Genomic DNA, 23644 nt, shown 5'->3' with positions numbered 1-23644 from the left:
GGAAGCACGGCTGAGAGCCTTCCCCCTGGGACATTGGAAGGACAAGCTAGTACAGTAGAGTGTTGAGTTGTGAGTGTTGGCTTTTTCCTTGTTACCTTAGGGAACAAACAAGTCTCTCCTTAGCCCCTGTGTGGCCTGGTCTGGGCTCTGTGTTCAGGGTGGCACACGCTGCTTCCCTGGCCTGACCCTGACCCTGGAGCGCAACGGGAGGAAGATGACTGGGAGGGGGAGAGCACTGGGGCTATTTTTGCTCCCATATCACTATCTAGTTAGACTCCAAGATGCTGTCCTTCACTGCTGTCTGCTGCCTCGCTTGCTCTGTGGCTCTCAAGTGTTTATCATTGACAGGCTGTGAGCAGATGGACTGGCAAGAAGAGATAAATTTGACCCAAGAAGATGTCACTTGAGGAACAGCTGAGGCTAGTGTTTCACCAGATGTCCCAGCTTTAACCCATTAACAGCTTCAAGGAACTCAGCATTGTCAGTGGTTTAAACACGCTCCATTACCATACAGGCAGGGCACAAAGGCTATTGTTACAATTTGCACAATAAGCAGATATTCCAAATTTTTCCAAGGGGGTTGCCCTGAACTCAAGCCCAATAAGGGCATGTAGTAGTGCTGTGTGCTGTGGTTAATGTTGTCCTCTGCAACCTTGGCTCAGGTTTAAATGTTACCCATTTAGTGCTAAGTGAGACTGTTGCTGCATGAACCAGCGGATACCGTGTTATGGCAATACTGACAGATGCTCCCAAAGGCATCCCTGTGATTGGGATACTGGTTTTCCCCTCCGTGGCTCTCAATTGGGTGTCCCAAGAGGCACTGCTGCTTCTGCTGCCAGACTAAATGTACAAGCATGTGCCTGGTGGCAGTGTACCTCAGGCTGTGTCAATGTGGGCTGCTCATCACCAGATTGTGCCTAGAAAACACTGCAGAGCAGGGAATGAGCCCGTGTGGGTGGGTGGATACACACAGCCCCTGAGCTAGAACGTGGAGAGCACACACAGCACAGCACAGTGACAGCTCTGCCTCTGTGGTCCTCCAGGAAGGGCTCTGATCTGCTGCTCAGATAAATTTAACAAACCACTTTTAAACTGGTAAAAGGAAGCTGTGGCTCTAAGGTCATTCCTGAGTGTAGAGATGTGAGATTTCCAGATATTTGAACCAGTGAGACAATCTGGTTGTAGCCTGATCATGGGAGTATCTCCATCAAGGGAAGTATCTCCCCTCTTCCACTAATATATCCACTAATATAATATCCTGGTTTGTTAAAGGTGACTTTAACACTGATATTGTTGGTGTGGCATGCACTGGGACAGTGTTCAGGGTGGCAGGAACACAGGCAGGTGTCTGTCACTTCCCCATGTAACCCTTCTTGCTGTCAGTCTTATCAAGACCTGAGCATCTTGGGGTTATTACTTATGTGAAGTTTGAAAAATACAAAATACCAGGTTTTCAGCATCTTGTATTAAACCACAGCTTGTCACCCTCAGCTCTGATGAGTCCATTACCATGAATACTCCCAACTGACATAGCCAGAAAGCCCAGGGAAAACTGAGCACCTTTTCATTCACTGGTGTTAGTTAATGGATGTTTTTTTACTCCAGGCAAAATTGAGCCTAATCAAATTGCCCTTTTCAAATTAATTGCCTTGTTCAAGGCTTGATCTGGGAGGTGGAAGAGCAACTCCTCTCACTTTATCTGGGAGAGTGTGAGGGAGTGTTTGGCACTGTATGAGCCTATTTCAAATGCAGCACTTCTCTTGCTGGGTCTTTACTGTGGATTCTGGGGAAGTCACAGGTACAAATCTGTCTCTGTCTTTCATCTAAAGCCCCAGAATGAGCATTCCTCTGGCAGCAGTCTGTGCAGTTTTCTACCAAATTTCGTAAAGCATTTAGGGTCAGGTTTTCGGCCAATAAAAAACAATGTCCTCAGATCCCCACAAATCCTTTTCCTGCTGAGGTGATGCCTTGTACTTCTAGACCTAATTCTGCTCAGCTGGAAGGATGCTGACACTGAAGTCAGAGGTTGATGTATACCAGAAGAATCTTTTTCTTGCAACCAGTTTAACCTGGGATTCTTCAGGGGAACCACTCCTGGGCTCAATCAGAAAGCTGAGAGCTCCACAAAGCAAGGATTGTCCTGCAGACAATTTTTGTGCCTGAGCAGGGCTCCAAGGGCTCAGCTGTGAGTGCCAGCATTTACTCAAGCTGCCCAGCTGCTTTTGGATGTGTGTGCTGTTTACTTGCAGACTCCAGCTGGTTGCTACAGTAGGATTCAGCCAAGCAGGGTCTGTTGGGAAAAGCTTCCCTCTGCTACAGAGATGAGGAGGTGTCTGTGTTGCTAGCAGGACAAGCTGGCTGCTTTTATCACCTTGGACAAGAAAAGTCACAAAATCTGCCTCAGAAAGGCAAAGGAGTTAGTGGTGTTAACATACACAAAAGATGCTGGCACTCCCAATGCAGGGGCATTTGATGTCTCTGCTGCACTTGTAGGGACAGCTTTGCTGTGACTTGGGAGGGCAAATAAAAACTGAAGTACAGAAAGCAAGAACTCCCTCTTTCGGTCCCAGCAGCTGTGATTTTGGCCACAAAATGGCCTCCTTTCCTAGATCACCTCTTCCCAATTCTCCCTGTCCCTTTGAATGTCACAGACAATCTTCAGATGGGAAGATACAATAATGAGGACTGAGTTTCTTGAAAATAGTGCTCAGATAGGGAAAATTTGAAGCTGTTCTATGCACTGGGCTGGGAATCCAGCACCACTGTGGGCTGACCTTCCCAGACTGTCCGTGTGTGAGTGGGTGTTTTAAATATGAACATTTTATTGACATTTAGTTCAATGTTTCATCCAAAAGGGATTTTTTATTCCACCTCCCTCCTCCCCAGAGTGCTGGGAAATTCATCCCAGGAAAAAAAAAGTCTGGAAGATGTGTGTCCCTTGGGGTTTTCTTGAGAACTGATAAGAACTGTGGAAAGTCCCGTAGGTGTGCATTTTCCTTCATTACTCAATCAGACTTGGCGTTAATATTTCTTAGGAACCTGCTGCTCTCTATTTCACACAGTTTGATTGTTATGACATGTACAGTAGCTGAAATTTAAAATCCATTGAACTGGGGCCAACATCTTCTCAATGGCCACTGATTGGGAATTCTGTGATTTTTTTAGATACTTGTGGCAAATGTATCACTCCTGCCTTTCCAGAGGAGCTGAACATTTGTGAGTGCTCTGAAATAGAGCATGACATGCTCCTAGGTTGGCAGCTTTAATGAGATCCATGGAGCAGCTCCTGCAATCTCATTATTCTACTGCCTAGCAATTGTTAATGAGAATTCTCTTTGCTGAGAAAGTGAATATATTGTAAGGATAAAAACTGCTGGAGAGTATCAACTACTTTCTTATTAGGTTTCTCAGTCAATGTTTTCTGATTAGAAAAGAATGTATTAGAAATGCTACTTTTAGGAAAACTATTCTTGAGGAGTACAATTTTGGGAGTTTGCTGGTGTATTTCTGATGCAGGATGCAAATTTTTTGTCTTAAAAGTTTGCATGAGAAAATGTGGATTTGTTTTAGTAGGGTTTTTTTATTATTTAATTTTTAATCAAGGGCAAAGCAAGAGAATATGATGCCTTACATCGTTTTACTGGAAAAAATGTTACTCTTTCAATATTTTAAATGCATAGCCCATGCTATGCCATAGAGCAATGTTTCCTTGATGGAAGTGAGAAGCCACTGATGTTATAATCAAGGACAGATCCTGCAATGCAGAACAGTATGAGCTGTTCTGGGTGCCTCCTGGGCAAGGTGCATCTCATGTCACTCTCCTTCATCCTGCGTGGCCTGGGTGCAAACCCACGTGTGGGCTGTGGCTTCAGGTGAGCTGGGAGCAGTGGGGAGAGCTCTCTGCCTTCTGCTATCCCTTACCATGCACCACCCTGCAGTGCCAATGGCACAGTCATGTTCTGCCTGACCTGGCTTGCCCCTGCACCTCCTCCATCCTTGTGGCAATCCCAGGTGAGGAGAGAACCATTCTTAGAAAGGTCCCCCAGTCCCAGAGCTGCTGAGGTCAGTGGTGCTCTGAGCTCAAGCCAACAGGGGGCTGAGCAGACATTTGCTGGTAAGCTCAGGTGGCTACAGAGCCCTTGCCTTGCTGGGCCCACACGCTGCTGGCCTCGGGGCTCACCTGCACTGAGAGCAGCAGGTGATTTCCAGAGCAGCCCTTCTGGGAGCTGCAGCCCGGGGAACGGCCGGGTTCACCTCCAGGACGGATCTCGGGGGTTCACTGCGGGCCAGGCGTGAGGAAGTCCCTGCTGCTGCCTGGCTTAGATCTTCCAAAACTGCTGAAGGCAGAAAGGAGAACAAGCAGCAGACAGCAAAGGGAAGATTAATTGGCCAGCTGCCTGAAGGGCTGGTTGGGGTTGTATTTCTTGTTCTTACCCTTGCAAATTTCTGCAGGATTGTAAATCTTGAGCTGTTTCCCAAATGGGGAGACTTCAGGTGTGTTTTTTTAAATAAGTAAACCTGAGCATAGTTAACTTTGACTCAACACCCAGGAATTCCCATTGGCTTTATTACACTCTGACAAGTGTGCTGGGGAAAGCAGAACAGATCAATGGCTGTGTTTGAAGCGGGCCATAAATCACTGGTGACACCAGGCAGCAGCTTGAGTGACTCGCCTTGTTCCTCCTCCCCTCGCAGCACCCCAGCGCTGACCCTGCCTCGCCACCGAGCCCCGGGGAGAGCTGCCCGTGATTAATGCTGCAAATGAGATTCTGGCCCAGTCGGCAGCAGGCAAACGTGAGCCAAAGGTCTCTGAAGGGAAAAGTCAGAGGACAACAGAACGAGTCTGACCAGGAGTCAATTTAAATGGGTTAAATCCTGCCCAGCTCCCAGCTCCTTCCCTCCATGCTCTTTTCTCAGCGCCCCTGTGAAATCCTGGCTTTCCTTGAGTGTCTGTCCCTGCCCCAAACACGCTGTGGGAGCCTTTAACGTCATGGGCTGGGCAATGACGATGTTAGAGCTGCAAATGGGACAGGAGCCTTCCTGATGCCAGACGTGGGAATTTGGCCTCTGACAGGTTTTGACTTTTCGGAAGGAGCCGAGATGGGCAGATGGTTTTGAATTTAATACTTTCTTCACTGGAAATTGTAGCCTTGGGGTGATAGAAAATCAGACATATCCCTGGTCTAGACAGGAGAGGGGTGTGAGAACCTCCAGAGTGCCAAGCACTCTCCTCCCCTGCCCCTGTGCGCCAGGGCTGGCGTGGGAAGGCAGGGACAATAAGAAAAACTGCTGGAAAAATCACACCATTCTCTTTTGAAGCTTTCAGACCGCTCTTTTGTATTTAGTGATAGATTGAGATCAAAATTAGGGAAATTATAATTTAAAAAATGAAAGCAATAGAAAGCACAGCCACTCATCCAGTCTGGTTGAAACCCTTCTTTTTGGTGGGAGGAGAGAATGAGATCTGTACTTTTTGTCCAAATTGAAAAATTAACCTTCCTCCAGTTCCAGCAGTGGCTTATCACCTCACTTTGGAGCTGTCTTTGTGGAGGAAACAGTTAAACAACTAAAAGAAACCCATCTCTCCATGAACAGAACTTGCTCCTTCCATAGGAGTACAGGATACTGGGAGTGCCTTGTGCTGGCAGATAAGAGATGCCAGGGCTGTGGGTCTGCCCACAGGCAAGATCTTAATTAAAAATTATCTATATTATATCAAATATTTTTCGAAAGTTGTTTCCATGTCTTGTGCTAAAAAAAATCAAGGGAGTATTTTGCAGGATCCTGACATTCATACTTTTATCATCTACATGCTTTTTTTCCTTCTGAAAAAGTCCAATCCCTGTGCTGATAGAGTTTGGTAAATAAGAAATCTTGGTAACATTGACAGAAAATTCTTCTTTTTTCCTATGTCAATAAGAACTATAGGAGAAGCAGGAAATGCCATTCATGATAGCATCTTCAAGCTATTCCTCTTGAAAAAGCAGACCTGTAATGGACACCCAAGGGCCATGCCCTGTCTGTGCAAATAACCTCAAAATTCAGGAAAATGAAGTAGAAATCAGCCACTCTGGGGATGGGACCCTTCCAGCCTTGCAGGCAGGGCAATGTGCAGTGTTAGCACATACCAGAGGACTTCTGCCAGTTGTGAAAAGGGAGTTTGATGTTTCTTGGCACTTTGGGTCCTGTGCTCTGGGAGCGGGCAGGCCTGGCCAAGTTGCTTTCCTTTGTGGTTTCATTTTTTTAGGCAAAGCAAAGCATTCAGAAATGGAAACTTGGTGAGGAGATAGCTTTTCTTTCCCTACCATCGTGCTCCTCTCAAGCACCACTCATTTTTACTTTACAGGGTTTCCCTTTCATCTGAAACCTTCCAATTTCAGGCAGGTTAGCTTGCCAAGGTGCACCTTCCCTTTCATAAATATTGCAGTAGCTACAGGCTATGGAGACTTAGCCAAGCCAGTTCTCTTCATCTATCATGATCTCACCCCTCCCTTAACCCCTCCTCTCCCACCCTCTCATTAAATAAGAACAAAAGGTAAACCGTAACCCTCTCACATGCCACATTAATATATGGTATAATTTTCCAGTTCTGCCCAGTTCTGGTACGGCAGCTGTGTGCTTGTGTAGAAAATGGGGCATCCCTCACGTTGGGAACACTTGCAATCTTCTGTCAAAACTTGCTCCACACTGGAACATCCTGGGCTGCCCAAATAGTGCTCAAATAACGAGGTGGTATTGTGCACTTTCTGCCCTCTGGGCATTAGAGGGTGAAGGACCCACCCCTGCTCCCCAGAACCTAGGAGGCAGCTTTCCAAACTCCTGTTTCCCTGACCTTCAGCTCACACAGGGTTAGCAGAGCTGATGTCTCTGATGCTTTGAGGGTCAGGTCTTTGGGGAAGTGGCACTTGCTCTGTCCTTGCCTGCTGTGGAGGTTTTCCTTCTGGCTCTGGGGCTCTGGGAGCTCTGCAGCTCATGCTCCTGCCAGGAGCCAGGGCTGCTCTGCCTCCCACCTGGGCTGCAGAGGAGTTCAGTTTAGTTCTGCAAACAGAAATGACTTGAAATACAGGTTCCCAGTGCTCAGCTAAGGAGGGAATGCTTTTCATTCCCTGTGGCTTTCTGGCACTGCTAACACACGGGAGAGTGGGTTTTGTGCGCACCCTCGGTGCTGCTCTGTTTGAGGCTCTGTACACAGGCACTCTTGTGACTGCAGAAAGGTACACTTCAAATCAATGTGCTTTTACCATGCTTCAAGGGTGCAATTACTTCAGGTTAAAGCACCAAAAACCAAAGAGGAGCAACTAATATCTCTTGGAATTAACTCATGGAACCATTCCTTTGCTCTAGTGTCATGACACCAGATGCTGAACTGTGTCGTGTTAGTGTGCATTACAGCAGTGTCCAGAACCCTGGATGCTCTGATCGTGCTCACCCCTGTGCACAGTGAAGTTAACACACATGTAAGCCTGAGAACATAAGATGGTGAAATGGGTGAAGGATGAGACCAGAATCTGTAAAGTGATGTGAAAAAGTTCTCCTCAATAATGTCATGTAAAGAAACATAGCAAGGAAACAAATTAAACAAATTCTTCTGTCTGTTTCAAATTTTCAGGGAAAATGTTACATCCAAACCATTGGAATTTTGCTTGGGATTTCTGTTGTTGTTTGTTTTGGGTTTTTGTTTTGTTTTTCTTTTTGTGTGTGTGGTTTTTTGTTTGTTTTTTTAGAAAGCACAAACAATTATAAACAAAGTACAAAGCTGCCATAAAATGTTAAAATTTCACCAGAAGTTAGCTCATACCTTGCTGCTTACATGCAAATACATGGGACTGATCTCACAGTCACAGGGATGACAGTGTGATGAATGTGGTCCATAAACCATATTTCCCTTAAGTTTTCTTAGAAACCTCTGATCATCACTAGACAGAGCAGGTTATGTGGAGGTGGGCTTTAGGGAGAATATGCTTTGCCCTTAGCACCACCCTCCATTGCTCCCAGAGCAGAGATGCACTGCTCTGCATTTTCTCCAGTCTCTCATTCCCTTTCTCTCTGAGTACCTTTCCTTTCTCTTCAGGGTTGAGCTGTTCATCAGGGGCTCTGCTGGACCCCTGGTTGCTGCCGAGAGCAGTTTTCCCTCCTTCCCTGTTTCTAAAATGTGTCCCCTTGCATGCCCACAGTTACGTCTGTCAAGGACACCAACAGGTGACACCTTCCTCCTCCCCACCACGTCAAGGCTAGAAAAGGCTGTGGCAAGGGGAGCACTTACAAATAAGGCCAGATTTGGGGACCGAGGTCCATGATGCATTTTTTTATTTATACCCATGCACGCACACTCGCGTGAATGTTACAATGACTTCAGGGGACTGGAGGGGACTTTCCGCAAGGATTAACTGAGTGTGCCTCCAACAAGGTAACACAACTCGCCTTGGCTGCTGCGTGCTCAGTTAGGGCTTTTGTCATATAGAAACTGGTTTTTTAAAGAGCTCAATGTGGATAATGAAAGATACACTGGATCCTGCAGTCCTAATCTGGTGAAAACCTCACAGAAAAACTAATCAGGTTTGTAACGGGTCTTCTTTTAAAATCATTGCCAGATTTTGTTACTGATCATGCAGAACTACAGAGATGGTGTCTGCTAGTTGCCATCTCTATGTGAACAATGAGTCCTTGCTCCAAAGAGTGCACAGATCCAGATGCTGGGTGCAATCTGATGAAGAGTGGAGAAGATCTGAAAACTGAAAAATATGCCAAATTTGTGCCAATTACAATTCTCCCCCTGAAGTCCAAAGGAATATGCATTATGGTTGAACAGGATTCTGAAAACAAATGAGGAGGGAAGAGTATGGACTTCCATTCTGCACCACCTTTAGCTCTGTAAACACTCAATTCACCAGGTGGATCTTTGAAAGAGTGTGCCCAAGCAGTGGTCACAGAAAATGTTGCTGGTGTGCTGACAAGGTGAAGCATCCAAGGGTGTCTCTCTCAGACACTTTGAAGAATTACCTGTCATCTTTTTAATGCCCATGGCATGCTCTTGCTCTATGTAAACTTTAGTACAGCATCTTCTAAAAAAGCATTTCTAGTTCATCATTACTTATTTCTAGTTCATCATTACTTTTACTAAGCATCCAGGCTGTGCTTAGTAGATAATGCTGCTGCATTATCTATAAGGTACAGAGATCTGTGGGCATCACCCACTGATGCTAAAGGCCTCTCCTGAGACAGAAATGGAGAAGTGGAGTTAGAAAGCTGTGGGTTGCACCTGTGTGTGCAGCAGAACATGTAATACATAACTCGCATTACCCAGTGGAAGGTGCAATGAGTGCACCTTGGACACTGGGTGTGTAACAGGGTATTGAGCTTTGGGAATTGAGCTTTGGGACAGGTCCTCTGCTGTGGGTGGTGCATGTGCATTTGAAGGCCCAGGTCTCAGGGAACCTGGACAAAGCATGAGAATACTGACATAATGGGGCCAAACTTCTCTTCGATTCTGTATGCAGGCCTTTGAGTCTGAGCTGTATGTTATGAAAATAGGCCAATTTCCAAATGAGAGATTTGGTGCTGACCTATCCCAGAAACTGTCACAAAGGTGGGGTAGAAAGGTTGCTGGCTAATAGTTTTGGGTGCAAAAAGAGGAGCCAGTTGTGTTGGTGCCCTACATTGAGTTGAAAATGCTGTGAGGGGAGAATTTTTGAAAAAAAAAACCCAAAACCCAGAACAATCCAAAACCAAAAGCCCAGCTAGGTCTCTAGGGGTTATATTACAGTGCTGGAGAACAACAGAGTTGATGCGTGTAGGAATCAAGAGATTTAGAGGGTGTGAATTTAGACTTTTCCAAAGTGCAGTTCCATGTGCTGCAGGGAGCTGGGAGAAGGGATCAAAACTGTTTGCTTTTATTCCATTCCAACCCACCCATTGATCCTTGACCTCATTGGTGTCCTGGAGTGGCTGCCAGCTGTAAGGCAGAAGTGAAACTCCTGATGTGAGTTTTCTCCTGCACTCTGAGCATCAGTGAGGGAGCTGCTCCTCAACAAAGGTCCTGCCGTGGTGCCTCCCAGACTTACCACACTGCAACCACGGGGAGCAGGAGCCTCATCCTCTCCTTCACCTGCTCTCACCACAGCTCCCCTCATGAGTTATGTGCACACTGCATTCACGAGCACTGAAGAATAACTTAATAGGGTTAATTTGCACAGCTTGACCCCAGCATGTTTCTGCTCATCCCAGGAGTCAGCTGGTATCAGTAAATTATGATTCTGACTAACCACATGCAGTTTAGTGTCTGTAGAAACACTTGAGGCTCTTCAACACTCATACTTGAAAGAAACACCTACATAGGGTGACCAGGAAAGATGAATGGAGAGTGCCTTTTCCTGCCCAAAAACCCAAGAGTGTTGGAGAGAGCAGGAATGGCTCAGCAGGGTGGCAGCTGAGAGTACATACTCTGCAACACTTGGTGGCTCTTTGCTTCCCTTCCTTCTCTTTTCCTGTCTGACATTTAGGCTTTAGGATGGGGAAGGCAGTATTTTCAAAGTCACATTGTCCCAGTGGGGATGTAAGGAGGTTTTGGCCAAAGGACACTGCTCACGAAGCAGTGCAGTTTTAGGGAGGCTGAACCCATTACCACATTGTTGGGTTCTGGTTGCAGCACTGCCAGAGCCTGGCCAGGCCACTTCCTACTGGTTATTTCATGAATGCCAAGATCTCTGTGCTGAGTTTTATTACAAAGCTCTTTGCTTGTCAGTGGGACATTAATGGAAGCTGGGCTCCTAAGGCCCCAAGGGTTCAGGGATCAGCTCACTACTTGCTCTCCTGTCCAAAACCAGCCTCATCTTGAAGGCTTGGGATGACTGAGAGTGGTTATTCCTGGTGACTGGGAACTTAATTTTGCTCTTACTGACTGAGTATTGATGGATGAACTTGAAAAGGCCTGGATATCTATCCTACATCACGGAAGTATCAAGCATTTGAAAAATTACTCTGCTTAGCAGTTTAATCTTTTGATACTTCTATGAACATAGGTAAATGGAAAGGTTTTTCTTGATGGGTTTTTATTTTCTTCCTCTGGTATCCCCTGGAGATAAGAAGAGAATTTAGCCATGTGCTTTACAAAGTTCGATTCAGTGTTGGTGGGGCTGAGTCACATGCCTGCTCTGACTGATGCCATCACACCCATGAAACACACAACATGTTATTGCTCAGTGGCTTAGCAACATGCACTGTAGCCTGCCTCCTGCAAGCCTCTCACCTTTGCCTTCCCTTCAGGGCCAGTATTTAGCAAACAGAATTTGCAGTTCCATGGTTACCAGCAAATAGGGCTTGGGACCTTTGAGCCATTTGCCAGTGTCTTGGGTGATTTCATCAGCTTATAATATTGTTTTTGCTAATTCAGCATTTCATAGAGTTGTAGCTGCTGAGGGGGGAATCAAATATTGGGGAGTCTCAAGATGGTGTCATTTTGTCTCTCACTGCAATGACAGCTGGAGCTTTCACATGCTGAAACCCAAGAGAGAATTAGGGAACTTGTGTTTAGGCTTTCCCTACCATCTGCCAGCCCTGGCCAGTGAGCTATAATGTGTGTCCTGTAATATAATGGACACCTAAGCATTTATATGGAAGGGAATTAGTTCCAAGAGGAGAACTCCAGGAGCCCAGAGATCTGCTAAAGGCTAAGGACTGGAGTAACCCAAGTGCTGCCTCTGGCTGTACCCATTTATGGCTCGGAATAAGTCTGAAAACAGGACACGTCCTGGTGCTTGCAACCAGGTGCTTTCCCAGACCATCCTGATACTTTCGTGATACTTAATAGCTGAAAATTCCATGAATGTGTTTGGTCACCTCTTCCACTCATTTGAGCTTTTAGAACCTTGCCCTTTCCTTGAGCTGATGACCCTGCTCTGCAGTGTCCAATGCTGCACATCTCATTGCTATTGTGTGGCAGAATCTTGCTTGTTTTTCCTTAATGTTCTGCCTTCTGGATGTGATCCTGGACTCTGGCTCTTCCTTGGTAGATCCTGGCCTTTCCCATCCCAACAGTTGTCAGAACCCTGCTGAGGTTGAGGTATGTCAGGTCACGAGCTGGCAGAGGAAAAGGGGGCCCTCAAATAGAAAACTGACTCTTCAAAATGTCTCCTTTTGTTTCCAAAATCCAGTGCAACCATCACTTCTCTCCTCAAGAGTCAAAATTTAATTTTATTACCAAATTTTCTCCTGAAGCCTGAGTTCATGTTGTGCAAACAGACAGATTTACAAATTTGTTTGTGTGGAGTTATTCACCCTGAGTTTGCTGGCTGTATATCACCCTGGTGGTTATTCAGATGTTCTTCAGTGCAGGGATTGTTCTGACTGTGCACCAGTCAGCAGCTGCTCCCTGGGGTGTCTCACTGGTCACCTGCCTCACGAGCACAGCTCTCACTCCTCAGTGAGCTGAAGCCCACAATATTTTCATGATGCCCACACAAGCACTTTCGGGGTGAATGTGCCTCAGTGAGGAGTGTTTATGAACCTTTCTTGTCTGCCTCCTAGGACCTTGCCAAAGGAAAGGACCCTTCTTTTCTTTTTTAAGGAAAAATGCTCTCCATTGTACATGAAGGGAATGCACTTGGAGCAAAATTGTTCCATGAAATCTAGTATTTATTCAAGATCACAGATGCAGGTATTTAAGCACCTGGGGCTTCATAGAAGCACCCCGAGGTGCCAACTTTCAAACATCCCTTGTTCTGCAATGCCAGGTCTTTTTCAGACACTCTCAGGAGAGGTGAGAGAGAGTCTGGGAGACAGCCCAGTTCTGAGACACTGCTTAGTCCATATTGTTCTCTGTAGGTAGAGACTCTTACAAAAAGAAAGCTGAGAATTTGGGAGTTTAATGCCTCTGGGGAATTGCAGCTCAACCTCTGTCTTGCTTTATGCATCTGATTTTCTTATGCTTTGCAGGATTGCATTTCTTTGATCAAAATCATGAAGGATTAGCTCAACTGGGATTAAGAAGGACCCATGAGCCTGGCTCCCATTGCTGAGTTTTAGGCACACAACTTCCTGATGGACTTGCAGAAAGACAGAGGTGCCTTACTCAAAAAGAGTCTCAACACAGAAGCAGTTGACAGGAGAGCTCTCTCTGATTGGTGTTCAGATTTTCAGGACTTTTCCTTCCCTATCTTTTTTTGCCCAAATTCATCCTGTTTTACAGGCCACGCAATTTTAGAGTTCTCATCTGAGAGGTTGAGTTCCTGCCTATTGTGTCAAATGCAGCTCCCTAGGAAAGGATACAGGCACTGTTCCCTTTACAGCAGCTCAGCAATATCCATTGTCTACTTTGCAGTGAATTGGATTTAACATGAGGAAAGAGAGCCAAGCTTCATTTGCTGCAGGCAAAGCCCAGGACACAATCTCTTGCACCATGTCAGAGGATGTGCAATAGCTCATTAGGCAATAGCAACTTCATCACACATCAGATCCTCACATCCTGACCAGTGTGGGAGGAGGACGGGAAAGAGACCATCCAATTTCCTGACATCCTTGTGTGGTTGTGTCATCACAGTAGCTGCAAATCTATCTTGAAGGTATTTTTACTCAAAATTTCACTCCAGCCCAAAACCAGAGTACACGCTCCTGATTGAAAAGAAGCATGTCTCCAAGCAGGCAGCTGAGCTCAGATCTCCCAGAGTGGCAATAAACATTCTCCAAGGAGCAGGACAAATTCAGAAAGACAAACACTGCTGAAGGGTCCTTGGAATCATCAACTTTCACTTTGGATTCCACTTAGCATCTTCCTGAGGCGAGGCAGATCTCCCTCCACCTGTGCTCTTGTGTGCTCTTTATGCTGAGATCAGAGCATGGATATTTTTGTAAATTATCTAATGACCAAACTGAGAAGATAGTCTTTCTAAGGTTACCACTGCAGGCAGGACACGACTCCAGAGCACAGTATCCAAGCATCTTTGCTTACCCTGGGAGGGTGGTTGGCTGCAGTGCCTGCCCCGTGCACCCAATGAGAAGGGCTGCAGGGCTCGGGTTAGCAGTATCTCCGTGATATGAGCCCCCATAGGGTTTATGTCATACCTATATTTCAGAAGTTACAGAATGTGGAAGATATTATTACCAAAGAAGCATGTTGCAGAGCCAGCTCCTCTGGCCTAACGACACCTTCTTTTTAAAGGTGTCTGTGTAATGCAAATTTAAAATAAGGGCTGTGGAGTGGTTCTTTATTAGAAGTAATATGAATTCCTCTGTCCCTTTACACAAAGAATGGAATGGTTGTGCAGCATTAAACGAGTCTCAGGAGGAGTTCAATGTGTAAAGCTGAGTTCTGGTTTGAGAGAGCACAATATTAGGAAGGGCAGGTCTTACGTTCACAATGACACTCACAATCTCCATTCTGTACCTGATGTGAAACTGAAATTATTCCAGGAAATGAATACTGTCATGTTGATCCTGCTGATGCATCTGTTAGTTAAACACACTGTTCAAATATTGTAGTGCTGGAATTCAGATTTTTTTTAATGGTTGTGAAGTCAGGCAAAATGTCTCTGTTTTTTAATGGAAAAATATAGGTCCTTTGGTTTGTGATTTTCAATTCTACCAAATGATTTTGTTTATTTGTAGTCCTGTAACGTTAATATGCTCACAGTAGATCTAAAAAAGTGAACCTAAAGGTGATGGGGTTGGTTTAAAAAACTTTTCATCTAACAATTTTCTTCTCACTTTAGTTTACACCATGATGTTTGAACTTTAACATTTTTTTAAGCAATCTCTGCTGGTTAGACAAAGCATTTCCATCAGAAGCAGTCTTTGCTTTCCATACGTGCTGTGCAATGAAATCACCACGCTTCTGTCTGCATCCCAGGACAGCAGAATTCTCTCATTCTGATTATCAAAACTCCCTGTGATAGGAAAGAAGTGATTTTAGTAGTTCTGGGCCTTGGGCTGAGCGAGGGCTCCTGCCCTTCCCTGGAAGGAGTGCCAGATCTCTGATCATGCCTAAGAGCATCCATTCCTAAATCTGGGACCAAGCCCTTGACCATGGCTGGAGCATTTTTAGGACTAGGACACGTAGCACAACAAAGGTGGTCCCAGAAGTGACTTCAACCAGTAAATTGCAACCAAATATGGTTCTGTGCACCAAAAACCAACATAAGGAAATTCTGTGACCAGCTCTAATGGAACAGGAACTTTATTCCTACTTTTTCTATTACTCAATGTGCCCAAGTGGAAGTATCTTCTATTTTGGGGAGTGGAGATCTCTGGAGGTGTATCTCATCCACCAAATGCAATGCCAAGAACTTGGAGAATGATTCAGAAAGCCTATTATTGTCTGTGTAAGGGCTAGTCCCCATTGTTCCCCCAGGACTGGGAAGACATGGAATGATTCACTGTACCACCTCTCTATACAAATTGGCCTGCTGTGAAGGAGGAACCCTCAAAAAAGTAGAGCAGGGAATGAAATCAGGGCAAAGTTCACAGTCATGGATCTGAATTAGCAGAAATTTTCACTGTGTAAAGGAAGCAAGGCACACAAGCCCAAAGGCTCAGAGGCGTATGTGAACACTTGCCCCTTGAGCAAGAAAGAATTTAGTTTTAAAGGTAGGATACTGGGGAGATCAGGTTATAAGTTAAGAGGCAAAGTTGGGGCATTATCAAGGGTTCTTCTGAAGTTCATGTGGAAAACTGCTCTGCTTTTTGAGAGGATCATACACAGGTGTCTGTAGGGACACAGTCATCCTCCTGCAGGAGACATGAGACATCTCTGGATGCTTGAGGTCCTTATCTGGCTTTGGAAAACAAAAGGTGCAAAAACTCTTTTTAAAGGACAGAAAATGGGGCAATATTTGACTTAGTCCATTTCCACTCCTAATTCTCTCTGCAGGTTTTTGCTTTTTGACATTTTTCCTAGCCCTTTACTTTTCTCCACACCATCTGTAAAATTGGTTGGACAATATACTGTCTCTGTGGCTGACTTTCTGTGCCTGACAGGCAATTCTACTTTTCCCTCCTCCCAGGAGTCATCAGGCCCAAGGGGATGTCGGGCAGGAGTGACTGTTTGCAGGATGGCATGAACTGGAAGGTCCTGAAAGGGTCACCAGGTGTGATCTGAGGCTTGTGAAGTTTTGTAGAGTTTGAGGAACAAAACAGTAGAATCCCAAAGTGTGTTTTCGCTTTCTCTCTCCCAACTTCATTTACTTGCTCATTAAACTCAGAAGCATGTAGCTACACCCAGAGAAAATTACTGCATTTCGTAACCTTTAATTGATTTGCCTATTTATGGGGAAACTGGTATTTCGGGACTCTCCAACTGTGCCATCGCTATCACCTTTTCATGGGTCCCTGTCTGTTTGGTTGCTGCAGAGAAGTCCCAATGTGTGTTTGCCTGGCACAGGCTTGGCAGATCCCTAGGCTGAATTCCTCACTGCAGGTTACTGAAATCAGGAGAGCTCTTATTTGTAGATGGGGCAGATATTCGTTGCAGCATGCTCAGCTCTGTTTGTCTGCCTGGGTGTTGGTATTCCAGCAAAGATTTTGGAACACACTAGCGTGCTGTTCTCTGCTAGTTATGTTCCTTTCCTGTACTGTTAGGAAAGGTAGGGTCATGGCTGGCATAGAAATACTTCAGCCCTCAGTTACTGACAGGGTTATTGCTCCCCATGTTACCTCTCTGTCTCCTGGGATTTTCAGCCATTGTAAATTCAGGGACGTGGTAGGATGTCCATGTGAGCTGGGAAGGAGGTAAGGGTCCTCCTAATTCCTCTTCTGTCTCAAGGGCACAGCTGCTGAAAATCCAGTTCAGTGGCCCTAGCCTTTGCTTTGATGGTCACCAGTGTAAGGAGACAGTGTAGGAGAAGAAAATGCTGCTTAAACCACCTTGTTGACCTCAGTTTTAGCTACTGCTTCTACTTCCTGAGGCTGGAAAGCCTCACAGATAATGCACTGGCCATGAAGACTGATCACTTGCTGTCCTTTCTGTAGCTAATGCTGGGTTTGGAGCTGGTTATACTGCTAACCCTGCTGGTGTGAAAGGCATTGCTTCAGGCTTGGATGTTACAAGAGTCTTGCCGTGCACAAATAATGATTGAGCTGCCCAAAATAGCCCAGGACAAGACCATCCAACACACAGCTGATGTATAAGTCAGAACTGAGGGTCAGCTCCAGCCTCAGCTGAGGGGTTTGCAGCTGCTCAAAGGTGGTGCTGGTTGGTCCAGTTAATCCCTCCTCAACAAGCCTGGTTTTCTCAGGGAGAGCACAGTGCCAGTGTGCTCTGCTCTGCCTCCAGCAGGGATTTGGAACATAGGAGCAGAGTAAGGCCTTGCTGTTGGGATGTCCAGACCTTCCTGGTGAAGCTGCAGCCAGCTTGGGCAAGCCCAGGGTATGCTGGGGGACAGCAGGGCCGTGGTGGCAGGGAGACCACGGCTGTTGCTGCCATTTTAAACATCAGTTTAGGAACTAATGTCCAACCAAGCTGCAGCATTGGCAGGAGGACAACCAGGGCAGGCAGGAGGCTCTGCAGGGAGCTGAGATGGCCTGACGCAGCAGTGAGGAGAAGAACCTGCAGCCCAGAGGCACCTGAGGTCACTCTGTGGCAACTGGGATTCACTGAGGCTTCCAGTCCAGGCTGGCTCACAGCAAGCTGAGGGCACTGCATGACCGTAACGTGACCTGCCTTTATTTCTAACCCAAGAGCATGAACACTTCTTAAATTTTCTATGTCTGGTGGGAAACACCACTCTTCAGGAGCTGGAGCTGAGGTAAGGATGATTTGTGGCAAGCAAAAAGAATATTCATCTGTATAACACCCTGCCCGTGCAGTGGGACCCTGCAAGTGTTAGCCCAAGGTCGCTTTGCAGCAGAAACTGGAGGTGTCAGACAGGGCTGTACTTACAAATGCAAACCCAACAAAAGAAACCAAACTGGGGCAAGAGTCTGTGTTTTCTTGAAAGCATTTCCAGCACTTCAGTCTTCACAGTTTCTCTGTTCCCTTTTTTCCCCTCACCTTGCTCCTCTCTTCCATTTCTCCATCTCTTTCTTTCTCCTCTTTCTGGATGCCAAGTTATGCCCATTTGTCCAAGCATCTCTGCAAACCCCAGTCTGAAACCAGTCACATTGTGAAAGAGCCTCATTTCACTCCATCCAAACCGTGGTCCTCAGAGGGGTCAAACTGACTGAGGCCAGGAGCTGGATGTTCCCTTGTTGCACTTGGCTCAATGTGGAGCTACATCAGAAGCCATCACACACCCTCTCCCTTGAGAAAAATGACCTCAGGCCATGCCACCACCTCCAGGTTATCCCCTGCTAATTGCAGGACATCCTGGGGAAGATGGTGGCGTTTACACCTTTGATCCCAGTGCTGCAAGGATGGGTTCTCTCTTCTGCAGGCTCGGAGAGTGTAGGTGTTTGCTTCAGGCTACGATGACACGAGAAATACCTTAGTGAGGCGAGGCGTGGGTGTATTGGGGCGTGACTCAGAGGAAGTCAATGTACAGGGATTTGTTTTGTGTGCAAGAGATCTATTCACTTTAGTTACCAGCATGGGTGTAATTACTTTTTTTTTTTTTTACATTTTATTATTTTGATTATTAATCATGGCTTAAGAATGGCTGAGCCAATGAGGATTATATATGCAATTTCAAAATGTCCAAGATACATATTACCAAGAGTTGACTTGAGAGAGTCAGGGAATTTGATGACAGTCTTCTAGATTCTGAGGAGGGACCAGTGCAAATCGAAGTGGCTGGTAACCTGGGGCAGGCTGTCTTTCTTTAGAAAGAGAATAATGAAGTATATACTTAAAATTGGGCTTGGAGTAGTCTTGTCAAGGATCAGTACAGAAACATCAAGATTCAAAGAAAAGGAAGCTGCTTGTTTGATTAATCCAGATGTCCTTGGGTTTGGAGTTTGACTCCTTTTTCTCTTATTTGTTTTAATTGACAATAGGCAAGATTAACCACAGTTCTTACACAGGATAAGAATCATTCTGAGGTTATTCAAGTTTGCAGAGCCTTTAGTCTTGTCCTAATACATCCAGTCAGTCTCTGCAGCAAAAATCTTGCCACAGTTTGGGGCCCTGTTCTGGTTCTGGACCCCTCAATTTAGGAAGGACACTGTGGAGCGAGTCCAGAGAAGAGCAGTGAAGCTGGTGAAGGGTTCTGAGCACAAGTCCTGTGAGGAATGGCTGAGGGATCTGAGGGTGTTCAGCCTGGAAAAGAGGAGGCTCAAGAGGGACCTTATTCCTCTCTATAACTCTCAGGTGGAGGTCAGGCTCTTCTCCCAGACAACCAGCAACGTGATGAGAGGGCACAGTCTAAAGCTGAGCCAAGGGAGGTCTGGGTTGGCCATTAGCAAGAAATTCCTCACAAAAATGGTGATTAACATTGGAATGGGCTGCCCAGGGAGGTGGTGGAGGCACTGATGCTGGAGGTGTTTAAGGAAAGACTGGATGGGACATTCAGTGCCATAGTCTAGTTCACAGGGTACTGTTTGGTCACAGCTTGGACTCAGTGATCTCAGAGGTCGTTTCCAACCCAATTGTGACCTGATTCCGTGATTCTGTGATTTTGTGATGTGCCTGTAGAGTTGCTGTGGTGTGCATAAAACAAATCTGAGAGGAATGCACAAGGACCACACAACCCTGCTGCAGGAAATCTCCCCTTGTCACCACCCTGCTGCTTTCAGTTGTGAGATCACCAGGGTAATACAACAATTTATGCCAAACCAAGTCAGCAAGCAGGCTGCAAATCCTGTAAAAGTTAACTTGAGAGAAATATTACTTCAAAGCAAATAGTAATTCATTTTCCAAGAAGAAGAGAATAGATTGAAGTGAGAGGTGCATGAATCATGCTGCCTGTAATTTGACTTCTGCCCCAGTTTGAGACTAAAATCACCATGTTAGGAGGTGAGTTGAGAGAAGCAGCTGGGCCATCTTGTGCTAATCAAAACCAAAAAAAAATTCTTATAAACTGTGGAAGCCTGGAATGTTCTAATAGGCAGGTTCAGAGGATTTGATAATGTATTTCTATCCCTTAGGAAATTCTAATACATGTTTGTGTTCATCCTAAGGGGGAGAAATGGTGTCAGGAATTTGGATATTCAGGAAATAATGAGGGGATTTTTTACAACTAAGTACAGTATGTTGATCTGGATATATTCTACAAAGTTTCTGTAATATATTTTATTAAAATGAAACTTTTATCGGATCTGCAAGTATTAAGGATTCTGAAGCAGTTCTCAAAATAATGAGAGAGGTTTAAAATGAAAGGTTTTGGTTTCCTTAGAAATCCAAATTTGAATTATACTTGAGCTAAGATAGGAAAGAGGAAGAGTGAGGTCTGGATCAGGTGGTTTTGTCATGGGAAGAGCTGTGGTTTTTCCATGGTAGAGCATAAAATGGTCAACTGGACACATGAGACAGTACATGCAGGCTGGGAAGTGTCATTTCAGTGTGTTAACCCTGTTCAGAAACAAAGGGAGTGGGTTTGCAGAGCAATGCCTGGAAGTGTGACCAGGGCACCTCCAGAGCTGGTTGTGTGCCATCAGCACAGGAGAGAATGCACTGCCTTCATGGGTCATGTCAGCCACGGGCAGAGCCTGCTTGGGCATCTCTGCACCTGCTGCACTGACACTTCTGTGCCTGGTGTGTTTTGGGAGGAGTGACAGTCTCACTGCAGCCTGGATGGTTGTAGGTCTCCTGGAGAATCAACCAATCTTCTTCCCTTTTTCATTTCCAATGCTGTCTCAAATGATGTGACAGCAGCTTCCTCTTTTTATTTCTGGAAGAGTGCATGTCACTGCTGATGTTGAGGTGATCTCAGCCTGTAGTAGAGAGGAGGATGAAATTGCAAAAGTCTCTTATCAAGGGCAGAAAAGGGAAATAGACAGAAAGAGGCCAGTGCTGGTGAGTGTGAGGCTCAGTGAGGACCAGGAAAACTTCCAAGCTCTATCTTGCAGTTTGTCAAATCCCTGGTTGACTTTTCCACAACTCATTCCTTGTACCTTATAAATAATACTTAAGTCAATGCAGACAATTGTGGCTACTGGTGAAAACCACAGAGAGCAGCTAAACACAATGGAAATTACTTATTCCACCATTTGGTTTTACTTTGGAGCAAGAAAAAACTTATGAAAATAAATGAGTCATTTCTTTATTTCATCTGTCTTGGCTTTTGTCTGCTCAACAACATGTCCTTTCTGTGTGTCATTGTGGACTGAATTATTTTTTTGGTTGTTTTTTATTTATTTACTTTTTTCCCACTTTGCTTTCTTGGTTTATGATTGTCTCCCAATGACAACTGCTAGCACCACAGGGCTAGAACCTGGTAAAAGACAAAGCAAAACCACCATGCCTTTGGGGAAATGACTCTGTTACCTTGCCAAGAAACATGTTTGGCAGGTTTATAAGCCAAGGTGGAGTTGGAGTTCTCTGAGCCCTTCTGCCCTCCTTCAAAGATGTCAGGTGGGAACCTCAGCAAAGTTAATATCTTGAGTAGCATCTCCAGGGTTGGGCAAACTGGTTCAGGTAGAAGAAATTGCAGCTCACACTGAACCTTTGCCCATTTCTTGATGGGCTGAGCCTAAATTTTGTCTTCTTCCATCTCAGAAATCTAAGCCTGGAATATGTCTGTCCTCAGAGCTTAACTTTCAGAGACATTGAGAAATGGTATCTTAAAATCTTTCTTCCTGTATGTCTGCCCCTCTGCCCTACCTTGAGGTGGATTATTTGAACATCAGCCAGCACCTACTCCATGCACACCTATCCCAGAGTGGTGTGGCTTTCAGGTCTCCAGTAGAGATTTACTCCTCCCAGGACCACAAACTGAAGTGTCCCTTTGGCTTTGCCGAGAGGGTGTTAGAAAGTAGGGGCTGTGGGGATGCATGTGGTTAGCCCAGGCAGCCACTTGTCATTGTTGGAGAGTCTGTGTGGTTTTTATGAGGAAAGGGATTGAATAGTCTTCCTCTGAGTAGACTCAGAAAAAATAGAGCAAGGGGCTACATGGAGAGGTTTCTTTTTGCCCTTAGGGAAAAATCCTGGTGATTACACCTCGCTAAAGAATTGGTCTTTGCACAACCAAGTTGTTTTTCAGTTGTATTAGCCCTAACTCATCGCTGAAAAGGTTACAAGCTACTCACCCATACTTTGTCCCAGCTGCTCTAGGAGGAAGAGCAATTAGCCAGATTTTGTAAAAGGATACTTGACCGTTTAGGGGAAGATCTTCTGCCGGTTACTTCCACAGAAATAACCTGTTAAAGCATTGTTCCCTCCCAAGTCATGTAGAATGGGAAGTACAGGATAGCCCAGTGACAAAGAGATGCTCAAGGAAAGGATCCTGCAGGGATGTGGCTGCAAGAGGACATCTAATATACAGATGGAAAGGGAGGCTACAGGACACAGAGCAAAGGGAGAAGGTACAGAAAAGGGAGCAGCTTCTGACAGAGTAATCAGAAGCATTTGCTGGCTCAACATCTTCCGACGTTTCCCAGCCGTGGGAGGAAATGGTGAGTGATGATGGGCAATGTACTGTATCCCTGAAATCCGGGATGGGCTCTGGACTGGGGATGTCTGTGTTCATTTTCTCAGTAAGCCATAATGAGCAGGACAACACCAAGATTTGTTTTAAATTGAATTAAGAACTTTGGTTTAAAATGGCTCAAAATCCAGACTGCTCCAGTTCTGTTGTATTATTTTGCAACTGCAGCTGAATCTGTAAACTCCAGATGCCTCTGCCAAAGGGATGGAGGCACCACTTTCCAGCTGCTCAAGCCTATAACATCAGCAGCTCTTTTGAGCAGAAACCAAAGTCCTTGAGTTAGCAAATTAATGCTCCTCTGGCCTCAAACTCAGCTCAGCAGATGCTTCCTGGGCTCCTTATACAGCTGCTGCCCTACTGCAAATCTTCATAGAGCAGAGAGCCTTCTGTTTATATTTTTGCTTGAAGTTGGCAGGGGTTGGCAGGTTATCTGAATACTCTATCTCTGTCTATATTTGCCTACTTCTGATCTGTTGACAGTGTAAGAGTGTCAATATTTTTTCCCTTGTAAGGTGATATAAGCAACTGCCTAACTGTTGACTCAACTGAGGATTACTAATTCCAATAGCTAGTTAACAAATCAGCCTACACTCCAGGGAGAAGGTAAGTGCCTGCCACTTCTGAAAGAGCCCTGGGAAGCTTACAGTGATCAGTTGGCGCCCAGGGCTAAGCCCTGTGGGTGGAACACAATGATGCTCTCTTTGGGAGGTGGCTCACCTGGCCAAGAGATAACCTGGGTGGGGCAGGGGCAGGAATGGTGCTCCATGGGATGCATTATTTCTTCTTTCATTATTATATTTCATTCTTGCATTATTTTCTTTCTTTCTTTCTTTCTTCCTTCCAGTTACTTGGAGGGTAGTTTCCAGTTACTTTGCATTTAAATTGTGGCAGGTAACTGCTGGATTTCCTTTCTTTCTCTTAGCATGATTTTATAAAACTTATCCATCTTGTTTGAATCCCTTCAGAGAAAGAACAGAAGGGCAGGCCATAGTGAAAGTTTGCAAAAATGTTTGCAGGGAGATTGCCAGCCCAAATCCCACCTGGCTGGGTCATAGTGAGGTTTTTTTTGCCATGTGGCAGCTGTGGAGAGCTTTTAAGAAATAGGCTGTTTCCATTTTGTGCTGAGCTATGTCTTCCTC

This window comes from Parus major, chromosome 9 (assembly GCF_001522545.3).
Source record: "Parus major isolate Abel chromosome 9, Parus_major1.1, whole genome shotgun sequence".
Lineage (NCBI taxonomy): Eukaryota > Metazoa > Chordata > Aves > Passeriformes > Paridae > Parus > Parus major.
This window is presented reverse-complemented; position numbering follows the sequence as displayed.